The sequence below is a fragment of the Mastigoproctus giganteus genome, chromosome 13 (genome assembly GCF_048544385.1).
Source record: "Mastigoproctus giganteus isolate SK-2022 chromosome 13, ASM4854438v1, whole genome shotgun sequence".
Lineage (NCBI taxonomy): Eukaryota > Metazoa > Arthropoda > Arachnida > Uropygi > Thelyphonidae > Mastigoproctus > Mastigoproctus giganteus.
Window position 1 is genome coordinate 64356409 of NC_143587.1, and position 16940 is coordinate 64373348.

The window sequence follows — 16940 nt, forward strand, 5'->3', positions numbered from 1 at the left end:
AGGTAAGGTCCGATGAGGTGATCTCCCATAATACCGGCCCATACATTGACCGAAAATCGAATCTGTGCTGCACGACGTCGCACGACGACTTCTGTGTACAACACCGCTTCAGGAAAGCATTTCCGACCCCACATTGCTATATGATTTCGAGTTGTCATGATGTACTCTACCCCTCTTAGAAGTTCTGAAACGTTTAACTGAAACACCCTGTATATAGGTATATAGGCATATAGACATATTAGACTCTATGGCCAGGCTTCTCATATAAATTAAGGAATCTTAACTTAGAACTGTCTTATTTCTAAGCATTTTCATTCAATAAGTGACCTCCTGTATCTTGACTTGATGCTGGGTTTACAAGTTTCCAAAACAGATGGGGCTCCAACCACCTATCATGCCTGGAAGACATCTGTTTGTAATTGAAAGCACATCGTCAGTTCTAAATTCTTAGGAAGTAAATAATTTTCCTATTGTCCTGTTGTCCGTCCACGTAGAGCTATTATTCCCACTAAATTTTTAACAAATACATCACCATTAAAGAATCTCAAAGAAACTTGCAAGCTGGGCTGTATCTTTGCTAAAGAAATGTCTGTCTATGTAGCTTAATTTCTCTGGATTTCGAGTGTGGAGCAAGCTGAGAACAGTAAAACCTATATTGATTTTTTCCACCATTTGAGAAGCCCAGGTCTAAAGTTTCCTCGCCTTTTTTTATATCAACAGCTTACGTCTATTCGATGTCAGCAGTCGAAGATGAAGGTTTCAGGGTCGAATTGTGAAAATCCGTAATGAAGGAGAGGTTAGTGGGTGACGCATCCTTCACTGTTTCAAACGGGCCTAATCGATTATCACAATACAACCTTCAAAGGTTCTTCTTAGTTTAAAGAAGCACAGATAAATTTTAAACCAATTATAACGGATAGACAGCAAGTCTTGAGAAATAGAGTAAGATGAAAGCAGATAGGAAAAGAAAGCAAAAGGAAATCCGTTGGGAGAAGGGAAAGTACTGTATTTATCAATCAAGTTGATGAGGGTATATCAGGCTTAATGTGTCCAAGTTTGCAGATGATACAAAGATTGGCAGGTTTGTTAATGAGAGTATGCTACTGCAACAGGGTCGAGAAAATTTCGACAAGTGGGCTAAGAAGTGAGAACTGAAGTATAACAAATGCAAAGTACTGAATATGGCAACAGTAACCTCAGAGTAACATATCAACTGTGCAGTACTATACTGGGAGTAATCGTGCAGTCAGATAAGTTTTCTGAGCAGTGCACACAGACTGCAAGACTTGGCTGATTTTGATGTTACTGGCCAAAAGACAGCAAGAGTAGCTCATGGTGTCTTATCTGTGATAATTCAGGACTTTGGTAGCAGGGATAAGGAGGTGAGTATACCTTTGTGTAACGCAATGGTCAGGCCACACCTTGAGTACTGAGTACAGGTCTGGAGGCCTTATTTTAGGAAGGATGTAACACTGCTGGAACGAGTACAGAGAGGGGCAACGAGATGGTGAGGGGAACTTAATTTGCAGAACTTTGCAGAAAACTGCAGAACTTAAGCTTTCCTCTTACCGAGAAAGGTTTAAATTCTGCAAATTCCCTCGGCGGAAACTCGACAACTGCGAGGTAATCTGATTGAGGAGCATAAGGCCTTGAACGGTTTGACAAACTCAGTGCTGATGGGATTCTTCCTCTTGCTCAGATTACGCACCTGAGGGGCCATAAATTCAAACTGAAAAAGACATTTGCATAATAGATGTGTGGAAATTTGCCTTTAGCCAACAAGTGGTTAATTGCTGGACCAAACTTCCATCTGTCGTCGTGCAAGTTGAGAACTTAAATAAATTGAAGGAAGAACTGGACATACATTTGGATCGAATGGATGGGTGAAATGAGAATTTTTTTGGCTGATGTTGTATAAGCTTGCTTTCTTGCATCGTATTTCTTTATACATGCTAATCAGAGTTTCGAACTTGTACTGTAGCTAAAGCTATCTGTTAAAGCAGTATAAACTAAGGCAACTCGTTAAGAAGGCAAGTTTGCTCTGTAGTGAAAATAACGAACATTATCCATGCTGTTTCAATCCTGTAACCCATAAAAGCAGATGAAAAGACATGATAGTACTTAAAAATGTTTACGGATGTAAATAAGTTCAGTTGTTTGCGCTTAATATCCACTGAAATGAGTTCCTCTAAAATTGCTCAACCATTGGATATACCTGTGAAAAATCCGGAACATTTTAAAATCCACGTTATCGAAATCCATCAGTTTTCAACATATCTTAAAGGTTAAAAACACAATAAGACAGAGGAAGACTTCGTATGCGGGAATTTCTTATCCGGGTTCTAATAAATGCCAATTTATACAAGTATTCTATGGGCATATGTAATAAAACTACTGAATACGGGAAATGTCTAATTTAGAGAGCTAACCGTGTCCATAAGCATTTTTGATACATGACGGTAAAAAGGAAGAGAGAGCCATCAGATAGGTCACTTATCATATCGAAAACTGAAAAATGAGAATGAAAAAAAATAAATAAATAAAAAATACGAAATTTCCTGCCGATTCGATAATTCCTATCAGATACTGATTAGTCCTAAAAAAAAAAAAAACGCATAATAGTCCAACACAACTAATAAATGCAGATATTGATTTATTGTATTATTGTAGTCCATCTTTGTGTGTACTGTAGAAACGTGCACTCATTCTGCATACACAATGTATGAATGCAATCTCTTGGACTCCTTTTTAGGACCTTTCCACAACCGCATGGTAGAGAGGAGAAAATACGTACCTCGTTATCAGAGTTACTTGTCGAAATGCAACTGCGCAGTCTCCGTATTACAGATAACCAGTATTATTGTGAATTATTGTGAGCATAGAGACAGAACCAACATTCAGTGTAAATGGTTTTAGTATCAGAGAAAACGTATTGGTAATCTCGTCGAAGTTTTCGTAACTAGACAATTAACTCTGGATGCATACCGTAGGTTTATATTTTAATTATGAGATAAGATGAAATTTGAATTCTCTAAATACACGTCCACTCCTAAGAAGCCCCAAAGTTTAGCAAGATAGTTCATTTGGATTTTAGCGAGGCATTTCACTCGCTCTCTTATAAAAGGTTACTGTGTAAGTTGGAACACGTTGAGATTACTGGAAAGATTCTAAGATGGATTGCAATGTAGCTGCAGGACTGAAGATAAAGGGTTGTGATTAATGGATGTTCTTTCGATTAGTGTAATATCAGAAGTGCAGTCCCCCAAGGACTGGTTCTTGGACCACTGTTGTTTCTGATTTTCATAAACGACATTAACGAAAGGATAAAGGGCATTACGTCAAAATTTACAGAGGACATAAAGATTGGGAGAGTCTTTAATGATTGATGCCAAGCAGCGCTCCTTCGGGATCACTTGAACATGCTTCAAGGAAAATCAGAACGGTGGTGGCTATATTTTAATGCAGCAAAATGCAAGGTCTTACACTTGAGAAATAGCAAACCCAAAATAAATTATATACTTGGTGGGGCTGAGTTAAATACAGTAGAGGAAGAAAGGGATCTGGGAGTTAATACGGGCAGATATGAAGTTTTCAGTACAGTGTAAACAGGCAGCCAGGAAAGAAAGTCCATGGTGTCCTTTCGACGATTTATCGAACAATATCCTGTAGAGATAGGGAAGTTATAATACCACCTTGTAAGGCAACTTTAAAATGGCATTTGGAATACTGTGTGTCCAAATATATGGAGATCTCATCTGAGAATAGACATTAAGCTTGCTTGTAACGGTCCTATGGCGAGCTATTCGCATAGCTAGATCGGCAAAAGGGCAAAGGTACGAGGAAAGACTGCGATTATGTGGATTATGGGCTACAGAGCTTGGCAACCAGGCATCTCAGAAATGACCTGATTGAGCTTTATAAGGCACTGAGAGGGGTTAGAAAAATGAATGAAGGCGAATTTTTCACTGTTATAAAAAAAATCCAGAACTAGGTGGCCATAAATTCAAATTACAGGGGTTGGAGGTTTACACTGGATTGTAGGAAGTCTTCTTTTAGCCAGGGAGTCGTTAATAATACTGGAGCAAGTTTTCTCCATAGGTAGAGTTTAACAGGTTGAAGAAATTTGAAGGTCTATTGAATAGTTACCTACAAGACGAGGGAAGTGCATGATTTTTTATTTATTTTAACTTAACTTCCGTTTTCTACAGTCCAGGCATAAATTTATGTATTTATGGCCTTTAATTAATCGTAAATACCTAAATTCTGTACTAGAATAAATGTAAAAATAACTTCCTCTGACTTCTTTAAATCCTTTGTGCTAGTTGAGGACTCTTGTTATTTATATCGCTTCATCCAATAAGTTTTTTAATACTTCAGTGTTGCGAATGCAGCTGTGTTTAGCTTCACAAAAATTTTGTGAAAATTTTTAGGACTAAAAAATTTTAGAGTCCAAAGACTTTAGACCTCTCTCGCTGAGATGCTCATTAAAAGTCTTTCAAAAGACCATCTCAATAACGAAACTCACAACTAGCTCAACATTAAGTCTCAAACAAAGATCATCTATTTTTATGGATCTTCTGTTTATGATAGGCTCTCAATCCTTACTCTCATTTACATTCTGGAAAAATACTTTAGTTTTCTCAGGAAGCCTATTAAAAATCATCAATCTAATTGTGACGCGCAGCATATGATCATCAGCCATAAATCTTCAAAGTGTATGTTATATGACGGGCAGTACTGCAGGGAGGAGCCCAGTCCGGTCTATTGTTCGCTGTTGCCCTTGAACCTTTCCTTGTAAAGAACGGTGATTTTACATCGTACGTGGACCACCTCAAATTATATAAGATCAAAAGACCCTGCAGAGACTCACTTTGTAAATCAGCGAGTCTCTGCCCCAATTAGCAGCCTCATAGCCTATCTACAGAAAGTATAAGGGGTGATCAAGTCGCTCTATCCCTAATATTATACCTATATACCTATACGTCTCGGGTGCACATACATGAAGTTAGAGATCACTCGGAATAATACTTTCTGCGTTGCGTGGTTGGATAGCCAACCACGAGAATTTTTATTGGCAGGAATTAAAGCCTTGGAATATCGTTGGGAACAATGTATTGGTATTGCAGGAGACTGCTGAAAAATAAACACACTTTCGTTATTGTCATCCGATTATTTCTACCTGGAACACAGAGCAACTTGATCACCCCTCGTAGGTCTAGAGTTCAACCCGAAAGAAACTTAATATCTTTCCAGCTTTGCTCTGATAAAGAAGACAGAATAAGATAAAAAATTAATGAGGGAATCCATAATAGTATGTAACAATAATATATGTACAGTAATCAATTAAATCTTTATTTAATATAAATTAATATTGAGCTACTGCGTGTCTAAAATTTTATAATACATTTTAAGTTGTTTAATATAAACAATGGGTATAACTGCGTCAGCCATTACTAACTATAAAACTCTACTCATACTCGCGCATGCGTGCTCTTACAATAAAACGTTGACTGACTTTCTGTCAGGTTTGTATCTTTTCCATCTTTAATTCCTATCAGATACTGATTAGTCCTAAGAAAAAAACGCATAATTGTCCAACACAACTAATCAATGCAGATATTGATTTATTTTGATTATGATACTTTGTAACTACGAACCCAGAAGAATTGCTCGTACATTGATATCAATAATTCATTAGTTAATTTAAATGTTCATTTATATTTAATCCAGATTCAGTAATATATTACTGCGCTTCACATCATACACTTCGGGACTGATTTAAAATGTAAATACCATTCTTATTGCATCCGAGAAGGCTCCGATCGACCTCAATGTCAACGAGTTGCTATACTTAATATGTTGCGCGACAAAAAAAAAAGATTTGTAGATATTAATCACCGTAATGGAACCATCCATCACGCAGCTACAATGTAATAAACCAGCAAATATGATGGGCGCCATGTCGATGGAAAAATGCTGCGTATTTCCATAGAAAAACGATCCTTTTAAGTTTGCCAACTATCGGGTGTTGTCTTTAGGCTGTCACAACGAGCCAAATTTCTCTTTCTGTTGACTAGCTTTGCAGCAAATTGCCTGCTGGAACTGTTCTGCTAATGATCGCGCTCAGGAGAGCCTAGTGAGGAATATTTGATTACATCAGTGAGTTTGTTTTCGCTTAGCGGTGTGTCTCGATGTCACTGTTCGAAGACAAAAGCATTCAATGCCCGACGAATGTATTTTAACGTGTATCGAGCGAAGAGAACAGTAGGAAAGTTGTGGACAGTAAGAGATCTTTTTTCTACTCATCATTTAATCTTTTTGGAGAGCAGCCATTTTTGTGATATACAGATTGGTCCAGAAGTTGTCACCATTGGAAATCTTGTTGTTAGATATCCACAAAAACTATCTGTCCAACGGAATACCTCGGCAACCATCGCATTTGTTATAGAGATTATTTTTATTTTTAAATTCTAATTCCTTTCTTGGTCTTTCGAATTCTGTAGATGGAACTAAAGGATATTATAGAGAAAGAGTAAATATAAAATTAAAACGATGTATAACGCACCTTTCATTATTAAAAGTTTAATTATGTAAATAATTCAATGTTTAAAATTATTTATTTTATTAGTAACGTATAAGTGAAATCCGGTAAGAAATAATAACTAGTTTAACTAGTTTTCTAACAGGATTCTTCGCTTGATTAACAGTGTTAAATATTCGTAATGTGCAGTAAAGTCCATTTTCAGTTTTATTAACCTGGCTGTACAAATATTTTCCTACCTTTTTATCAATAATAAATAAAAAGGGAAAGGATAAATTATTTGTGTACGTAATAAAAAAGATTTTTATAAAGTAATTTATTTGTATTAAATAAACTCGGCTTGAGAAAGAAGAAAATATTGTCTCAACCAAGTTGAAAGACTGAAAAGCGTGAAAGTAAGTAACCGTAGCATTACTAAAAGTCTTTGGAGAATTTCTCCAAAACAAACTTTGAATGGTTGTTACTAATGTACCCTAATAGAAGTAACTTAGGAAGTATTTCTCTCCTTCCATTAATATTTCTAGTCTGTGTGGATGTTGTTTTGATTGCGGGAAGGGAAAATATGCTTTAAAGAGATTACCTGGACTTAGATATGAGAGAGAGACACACAGAGAGAAAGACTGAGAGTGCAAAATTAAGTTTGACAAGAAACAAAATTACGAATTAATCCTCCACATATAATTAGTTCCTACTAGAACTATTCCTGTGGAAAATTAGAGATTTATTTTAATAAATGAAATGAATCTGAGGGTAAGCTTTAGAATTCCCGAAAGATTAAAATGTAAGCACTTTCATGGACGAAAGATCGTTAAGAACGATTTAATAAAATTAATCTTTCGCTCTCCGGTTCGAAGTTGTTGTATGTTTAAATATGAGTTAGATTCATCTTTCTCATCATCAACTTCTTCTTGTCGGATCCACTCATCTGACAGATATCATCATGGTTTGATACTAGGAACTTTGCAAATTCCATTAATCACATCTCCATAATTTTAATGAAATATTATTTCTTTTCTATTAGGAAAGACCGAATAGATCACCGCTAAATGGTTTCTCTGGTTCTAGAACTGATTCTAAGAGAGTAGTTAGGACAATGAAAGTAGGAGAGGAACAGTATCAAAAATAAAATTCACTGTGCGATCCTCTATTTGATCTCGTAATGACATCATGGCATTTATATGAGTAGGTTAAACTCCTTGGTCGGTGGTGTCAAACTATGAGGTGCCAGTGGACTGCACTTAGTGGAATTATTGAGAGAAATATATTAAATATTTTCATGTATGTCCATTTGTACAAAACCACGCGATCTCATGATTATCAAAATACTGTACAACCCAGATAAGAAGTTTTCCAAGGGACTGGAGGTTCAGAAATTAATTACGAGGGAAAACTTCTTAGAAGGGAAAATGACCTCTGAAATATTAACTATACAAATGAAAATGAAAAGATACACATTCATAAGTTAAAGATGATTTTAAAGTACTATTTCAGAATTTATAAATATTTTACTCTGCCTATGGGAAACCTTTTTAAACTGAGGATTTCTAATTGCTTAACATTCTGTTCATTAAACTAAATTACCAAGTTGGAAGAATGAACTCCTTTGGAGTTCCAAGATACTTTAAAAGGTCACAATTACAAGAAGACAGAAAACAATCCACTAAGTGATTTAGAACTGTTCAGAAAAATCAGAACTTAACGGCAAATGCTTCACGTGGTCGAAGCTGTCCAATTATGGATATCGATGAAAACAATTGCAATGTCATTATATCCATTATATCCAAATTTTTATATTGAAAAGGTTAAGGCTGAAAGCATCAGACTAAGGAAACTTCACTAATCGAACAAGTTAGTGCGTAGCATAATTTTAGTTCGTAGTAAATCACCGAAGTTGGTGGCATCGTTTTTGTGATATTTCATATTGTGAATGCCTTCACAACGAGTTGCCCTGATATTGAACTACCTCGAATAACCAACGTTTCGACACTGGATTCGCGAATAGTCAACACTTCGAATTTCCGGCGGATACCACCACTCAGGGGTGGTGGTATCGTCCGAGAATAAGTAACATTAGTCTTCTCAGTGGTGAAGCTTTGCTTATTGGAGGTAGTGCAATATTAGGCAACTCTTCGTGAAGGTATCCACAATATGATAAGTAAAAAACGATGCCTTCTCACCTACTTCGGTGGTTTACTACGAACTAAAATGATGCTTGGCAATAACTTGTTCGATTACCAAATGTTTATGTTGTTTAATATCTGGCAGTGAGCTAGATGATTTTGTAATAATTGAGAGCAAAGTGGGGGAGAAATTTTTGAAGATAAACATAAGAAAGGCACTTGTGGTGGATGGGATCTATCCAGTTATATTAAAGGAGGCAGCAAAAGAAGTAAGCAAACCCTTAGCCATAATCATGAGAGCTTTCTTGGACTCAGGGGATGTACCTATGGACTGGAGATGTGCAAATGTGACCCCAATTCACAAAGGAGGATCAAAGGGCGACACAAATAATTACAGACCAGTTAGTTTAACTTCTGTTCCAGGGAAATTAATGGAGGCACTGGTTAAAGAAGCACTGCAGGATCATCTAGACAAGACCAGTTATAGTTCGGATGCAGCATGGGTTTGTTAAGGGGAAATCTTGTCTTACCAATTTGATTGGATACTGTGATGTGGTCACAAAGGAACTGGATACAAAGAATAATTTTGATATCGTATATTTGGATCTTAGAAAGGCTTTTGATACTGTTGCACATGGAAGACTGCTGCACAAATTGGAGCAGTGGGACATTGGAGGCGAATTGTTGCTATGGATAAAGGGATGGTTGAGTGGGAGAAGACAGAGAGTGGTAATCAATGGACATTGCTCTTCGTGGACTAATGTTATTAGTAGAGTCCCTCAGGGTTCAGTGTTGGGTCCTCTGTTGTTTTCTGTATTTATTAATGATACTGATGATGGTATATCAGGCTTAGTGTCAAAGTTTGCAGACAATACGAAGGTCGGCAGAGTTGTTAATGACGCTAATGATAGTAAGCTGCTGCAACAGGATCTAGAAAAGTTGAGCAGATGGGCTGAGAGGTGTTAACTGAAGTTTAACTTTGACAAATGTAACGTACTGCATATTGGAAGTAGTAACCCCAGAATAACGTATCAACTGTGTGGTAATACATTAACAGTGGTAGAGAGTGAAAAGGACCTGGGGGTAATTGTGCAGGCAGATATGAAGTTTTCTGAGCAGTGCAGACGGTCTGCACGAGTAGCTCATGGTGTCTTGTCAATGATATACAGGAATTTTTCTAGCAGGGATAAGGAGATGATTATCTCCTTGTATAAGGCAATGGTCAGGCCACATCTTGAGTACTGTATACGGGTCTGGAGGCCTCATTTTAGGAAGAATGTAGAGCTGTTTAAACGAGTACAGAGAAGGGCAACAAGATTAGTGAACGGAACAAAGTGTTGGTCTTACGAAGAAAGGCTTAAGTTTTGCAAATTACAGGGTCTGGAGACTAGGCACCTGCGAGGTGATCTGATTGAGGTGTATAAAGCCTTAAATGGTTTGAGCATGCTCAATGCTGATGGGATTCTTCCTCTTGCTCAGAATAATCACCTGAGAGGGCATAAATTCAAATTGAGGAAAGACAGCTGTAGGATAGATGTGCGGAAGTCTGCCTTTAGTCAGCGGGTGGTTGATTGCTGCAACAAACTTCCACCTGGAGCGAGTGGATGGGTAAAATGAGAAGGGTTTTTTTTTTTTTTTTTGGTTGATGCTGTATAAGCTTGCTTTCTTGCATCATATCATATGCCTTTACTAGCTAAATGCTAAATATTTTTAATATTAAAAATAAAGAATTTTTATATTTAAAAAACGTATTAAGTGGGAAAACGTCATTGTAATAACACACTGTGTATTCTTTATCACGAACTTTTTATGCGGAAAAACTTTTTACCCGAGAAACTTCTTACGCCGGAAAATAATACATTGCAGAGGTGAAATCGGGACTTAAGAAACCAAACCTAGTACAGGGGAAAACTTCTTATGCGGGAATTTCTTATTCGGGTTCTAGTGTATAAGATTAATCCTGTTCACCTGTGAAAGTTGATAACACTTATAAGCTACACCACAAATGTCAGAGAGCTGCCAGTTTGATATGTCTTCCTGAGGTTAAAAGGTCGAGGATAACTTTACCTGTATCCATTTTGTCACCTTCAGAGCTAGCGCATGGATGAAGTCACTTCCAGGATTTCCTCTTAAGATGACGGCTCTGATAATGAATAACATACATTTCACTCAAACGTGTTCCAGGTTTTATACAGCCTCTTCAAGTCTTTTTCATTCTAATTTTGGAAAGGAAGGGCATGCCATTATGACTCATGCCCTGAATTATCAGACTCGTTCGAAATCATTTGGGTATCTGACTGTCTCTCAAACATTTCACTCAAAAAGTAACTCGCCAATTTGGTCGGGAATATAAATTCCAAAGAAATCTTTGATCGTGACTGGTGAAGTCTCGGATCACATCAATTTATCTTCTCATGGTTCTGCCAATAGCAATGGAGTGAATCGCAGCATTTGACTGATTAACATGCCAAAATATACAAGTTTATACAGCATATAATGGCCGCCATAGCTGATTGGTCAAACCCGAGGTACAATAGTACAGGCGTTTGACTTGACAGTGGTCTAGTCCATGCGATTTTTAAATACGGTGATATTCTTGTATTCTCTGTATCTTCTAAACTCTTCTGACCCTTTAGCAGTCCAGAAGTATAAATAGAAAATGTATTTATTTATTTATATTAGAAACTGCTGATCTCAAAAGCGAAGTCATACACGAGAATATTTATTTTTAATGCATGTTTTGTAAGTAGGGATTGAGTTCATGTTTTTATAGGTCCCCTTGTCCACGTTTCAAAATCAATTGCTGGCTCCTGGACACATGCGGCGAACAATATACGTTTCTATCGCATATTGTTTGATTAGTCTGACAAGGAAATGTAGATTCTATAGAACTGACGTCTTATACAGATTATTAAGATTATGATGGCAAAGAGGCAATTTATATTAATAACTGAATGAGATAAGCGATCAATAATCTCTTTGTATGACCTACATTTGCGAGTGATTGAGCAGAATTCCCAGGAGAAGTTGTGTAATTATTATGATTTCTACCAGAGCGATGGAAACTTTTATTTTTCTGCGAAGAACACGCCGTCAGGCATTCAAAAGTGAAACTAAACTTGAGTGAACATTGGTTTGCTGCATTTGTCACAGACACTGTATGAACATCGTAGGAACTGAGACGCAGTAAGAATGTGTGTACCATATTTCTGCTTCCTTCTAGAATAATAATGAAGTGCCAGGAATCCCAGTTGGAAAGTCACACTGTTAATATAATCTAATTAACTAGACTTTCTCGTTTGTCATAACATTTCAGCTTCGTCAGTATTGATCTTTTGTTAAATTAAGCTTTTCTAGAGTGGGCCTAATGAACTTAGAGGTGCTGGGTGGACTTTTCAGAATAGTAAAACACATTTAGATCTCGTATTCTGAAAATCACAACTCACATTTGTTTTAGAAAAAGAAGCCAAATATATTGTAACAGTTTGTTAAATTGTTTATTATTGGCCAGTTTCACTTGCATAAGTAGTTCATTACAATAGATGTTGAAATTGGCCTACTATGATCTCCAGAATTTTATCTTTAGGAGGGCTACTTAAAAAGAATGGTAGACACTAAAACTCTTGACACATTAGAAAAATTAAAAGCCAATACTGAATCAGAAATGTTAATGGACCATCAACCTCTGTTAGGTCTCATAAAACATCTTGAAAACAGTTTATGTTTGCATTTCAGAAGACGGTGAGCACTTTCAAACTTTTCTGTAATTATATTTATAATAAGAAACATAATTATTATGTTTACAAGAATAAATAAATTAAACTGAAAATATACCACAGGTCCCGTGACATTTTAATGGCCTTGTTATAAACTCTGTTTTTCATGATTATGTAGAGCAATTGTTTTATTCAAATTTCAGATCTTATGTACAGATATGTGAATATCTATACTCCTCTTTTTCGTTTATTAACCTGCACACTGCTGAGAAAGTCAAATAGTTCTCAGGAAAGCGTTTAACATTTCGCCTTATACTCCAAGTCTGCCATTTTACTGACATCTTTCTATTTTATCCTTCTAAATGTACACTGGTATAACACTATCTCCAGTGGATGCAGGATTCTTTGTGATCACAGGACATGTGTTTTTGTAAGGGGCGGCTCCTAGAACGTGAGTTAAACTCCGCCTCGTATCACTGTGAAGAACAGTACCACTGTAAGAGAGCCAGAAATGCGAGTAATGTAGGTTTGTGTGCATTGTGTGTGTGTGTGTGTGTGTGTGTTCTGTTCTGGCCGCTTGGCTACCCAGGAGCATCAGTCGCCTGAAGAGATGATTTGGGTACTCGTCCACACCACGGGAAGGTGGGTCAGTCCCATAGGAGACTACTGCATCCATACGACTTGCGCTTCTTCCTATGGGTGCTGGTAATAATACATTTAATTTAGTACGTATATAGTTGTGGGCCGCCTTCTCGTGGCGTGGACGGGTACTGGGCAGTCGCCTTCCTGGTGATCGCTGCTTCCTGGTAGCTAAGTAGCCAGAAACAACTAAACAACACACACACACTGCTCAGACATACCACTATACTAATTTCCCACCATTGTACAAAGTTTTGTATATCATCATCTACACTGGTGTTCAATTCATGTTAAGGGAAATGGACCATAATCTACTCTGCTGGTCCAGTGCGGGTTGGCAGAATGACTGTATTTAACAGTCAGGGGCTTGAACCCCGGTCTACTCACAGAGCGTGTACTATTGCCGCCGTAGCCGAGAGGTCAGGCGCGCGGGTGCATCAGTACAAGTGCCTTGAGTGATCGGAGTTCAAGTCTGTGACTGCTAAATACGGTACTGTTTCTTGTATTCTGTCGATCTTGTGAACTCCTCTGACCGTTTGGTCGTCCCGGAGTATAAACAGAAAATTTATTTATTTATTATTATTTATTATTGCACTCCCACTCCTAACGACTCGGCTACGAAGGCCACATGAGGGGCATAAATGCAAGTTGAGGAAGGATGGTTGCAGGATAGATGTGCGGAAGTTTCTCTTCGGCCAGTGGACGGTTGATTGTTGGAACAGGCTTCCATTTGTTGTTGTGAAAATGGGTGGGTTGAATAAATTCAAGGGAAAACTAAACAAATTCTTGTGCAGCGTAGTGATAGATGAACTGTTTTTTTTTTTTTTTTTGGCTGATGCTGTATAAGCTTGCTTTCTTGCATCATTTGCCATTAGTATTACTATTATTTTTGTAGGCAGGAATTTTTAAAAAAGACTAAATTCATGTAATTACTTTTAATAAAATTCATTAAAATTGCTATTTTTCTTGTACGTACACTGTGCTGTCACTTTATTAGGTACACCCCTGCTGTGCACACAAATCGTTTGTCCCACAACGTTGGGAGTCACATGACCACAGTTGTGGATATAAATGCAGCAGAACAACCGTTCTAGTATCAGTTAAGCGTACAAACCGTAGCAAGAATGGGGAAAAGGAGTGATCTAACGGACTTCGAACGTGGCATGGTAGTAGGTGCAAGACAAAGCATCTCTGAAACGGCAGTTCTCCTGAACTTTTCACGCACCACAGTTTCAAGGGTGTATCGAGAATAGTGCAACGAACAGAAAACATCCTCTCAACAGCATCCTCTCAAACATCCTCTCCTGTGGAAGAAAATCGCTTGTTGATGAGAGAGGTCAGAGGATGGCTAGAATTCTGCAAGCAAACAGATGGGCCACAATGTCGCATATCACGTACGTCACAATACAACCTTGGTGCGCAGAACAAAATATCGCAACGGACCAATAGTCGCACTTGGTCGCGAATGGGCTACAATAACCGACGGCCACATCGCGTACCTTTGTTATCAATGAAGAACAAGAGAGCACGCCTCCTGTGGACACAACAACACCAGCACTGGACTATTGAGGATTGGAAAACAGTTGCTTGGTCTGCTAGTCGAAATTTCTGGTGCATCATGTTGATGGAAGGCTCAGAATTTGGCAAAAACAACATGAATCCACGGACCCGTCATGTCTGATGACTACTGTGCAAGATGGTGGGGGAAATGTTATGGTGTGGGGAACGTTTTCTTGGCACACGTTGAGTCCATTGATACCCATAGATTTACGTCTGAATGCCACATCGTACCTAAACATCGTTGCTGACCAAGTGCATCCGTTCATGTTGACAGTTTATCCTCAGTCAGATGGTTACTTCCAGCAGGATAATGCGCCGGTGCACGAAGAACGAATTACTATGGAATGGTTCCAGGAACATGACAATGACTTTTCTTTGCTGGAGTGACCCGCTCAGTCCGCAGATCTCAATCCTATTGAACATCTTTGGGGTGAGCTGGAAAGGGCTGTTCGCTGCAGGCCTACATCTCTGTCGAATCTGAAGGAACTGCGTGACACACTCATGTCTGCATGGTACTCCATTCCTGCATAACGTTTTCAGCATCTTGTTCGCTCCATGCCTAGACGAATTCAGGCTGTTTTGAAGGCTAAAGGAGGATCAACACGCTACTAGGTAAGTGTACTTAATAAAGTGGCAGCACAGTGTATATGCTCGATAATGGTTTTGCTGGGGATTTCATTATTTTTTGATCTCGGATAAACTAAACTATACTTTTTTCCCAGTAACTCAGTGAAAACTTTGTTAGAATTAATTAATATTTTAGCGAATTCAACAGAAACTTCGAATATTTCATTACAACATACAGATCTCGTTTTGATAAAGCGTGACAAAAGCGAGATTCTCCTTGTTTTATCTCATGCAGAATAGCAGAATTTAATTCAGTGATTTCTACACACCTCTGCATAAAAATCGCAACTCCGAGCAGTTTATGTTTATCCGCATATCCCAAGAAAGATTTCCCCCAACATTTTATAGTGTTAGCTGGCAGTATGCAGTTGATGTCAGTTGAGCGGGCATATTTACGTGCCTTGGAGGTATTAAAAATTTCTCGCTTTTGCAAGAAATCATAAAAATGAAATAATAAACGAACAATAGATCGCCGAATAGTGTGTCCCAACTGAACACTATTTCAAAGCGTGTGAACGTTTTCTTTACGACGTTCAGGAGACGAAAACAATCCAAATACGCTGTTCTAAGTAGGATAAGGAATGCACAACATGCCAACGCATTTCGCTTCTTAAAAAACCGAAAAGGATGGAAGACGTCGCGAGAAGTGGGGTTTGGTATGCGCGACACGTTATCAGTACAAAACACGCCAGGTCTAAAACACGTGACAATTTGTGCTGCCGACTATTCTGTTATCATCCACACCACGAATGTTCGTCGTTCGATAAAGAAAATCCCTTTTCCCTGTAAGACAGAATTCAGAATTGAATAGACTTTCTGATTTTCAGTTTGTTTTTCTGTTAGTGACAGACAGACCGGTCAAGTTCTTTTCGGGCGATGCGACACACGAAATTATACGCTCAGCACATTTTATCCCTAAGGGATTTAATTCGTGTTAAAATCGTACCGCACTTTATAATAACCCCAGACTCTATATAGATTTTGCCCTCAGTCTTCCTCTTATCTCAGTTAATGTTGATCACCTTTGCGTAACTTGCTGCTTCAGGTCAATGACTTCTGCTAAAAATATTTCTTTTATTATACAGCGTCATTCGAAACTCGCTCAATCAATAATTAAACTCTAATTATAATATAACGTTGTCAGATAAATAACTGGAGAAAATGCTTTCGTTGGACTTGCAGTTTCCTTCAATTCTGCTGCAGGAAATCCTGCTGGGATCGATTCTGTTTATACGTGACTATTCGGGTGTCAATTCCTAGTATGTTTATGAGGTAAAAAAGGGAATATGATGTCGATGCCACTGTTTACGAACCTCCTCCACCCCTCCTGCTTGCCACTTTACGTGTAATCAGCTTTCCAGAAGAGGTTCCTAACAGAGGTTGCTCGCGAGAGCCGAAAGAACGTAAGATCAGCGAAGAGCAGTAAGTAATAATGCTGTATGGAGCCCAGAGGTCACGACACAGGAAGGATTATCTTTATCTGGTGACCTAATTGGATGATGAAGTGAGCTGCACTTCCTACTGTGGCTTCCAGTAATGAAAGAGTGGTTCCAGCTAAAGTTTGTGACGTCTAATCTCGAAGAGTGCACCTGCAGTGGAGCTTGTGTTTATTGCCCCTTCCATCTCTACTAGTCTCGCCTGTACTTCTGAAACAAGTGTGGTCCTACGTCATAGCTTGCGATGATCCCAGAAAATTTCTTCTCTTGTGTTTTTATTTGTACTGTATTTTGCAATCAG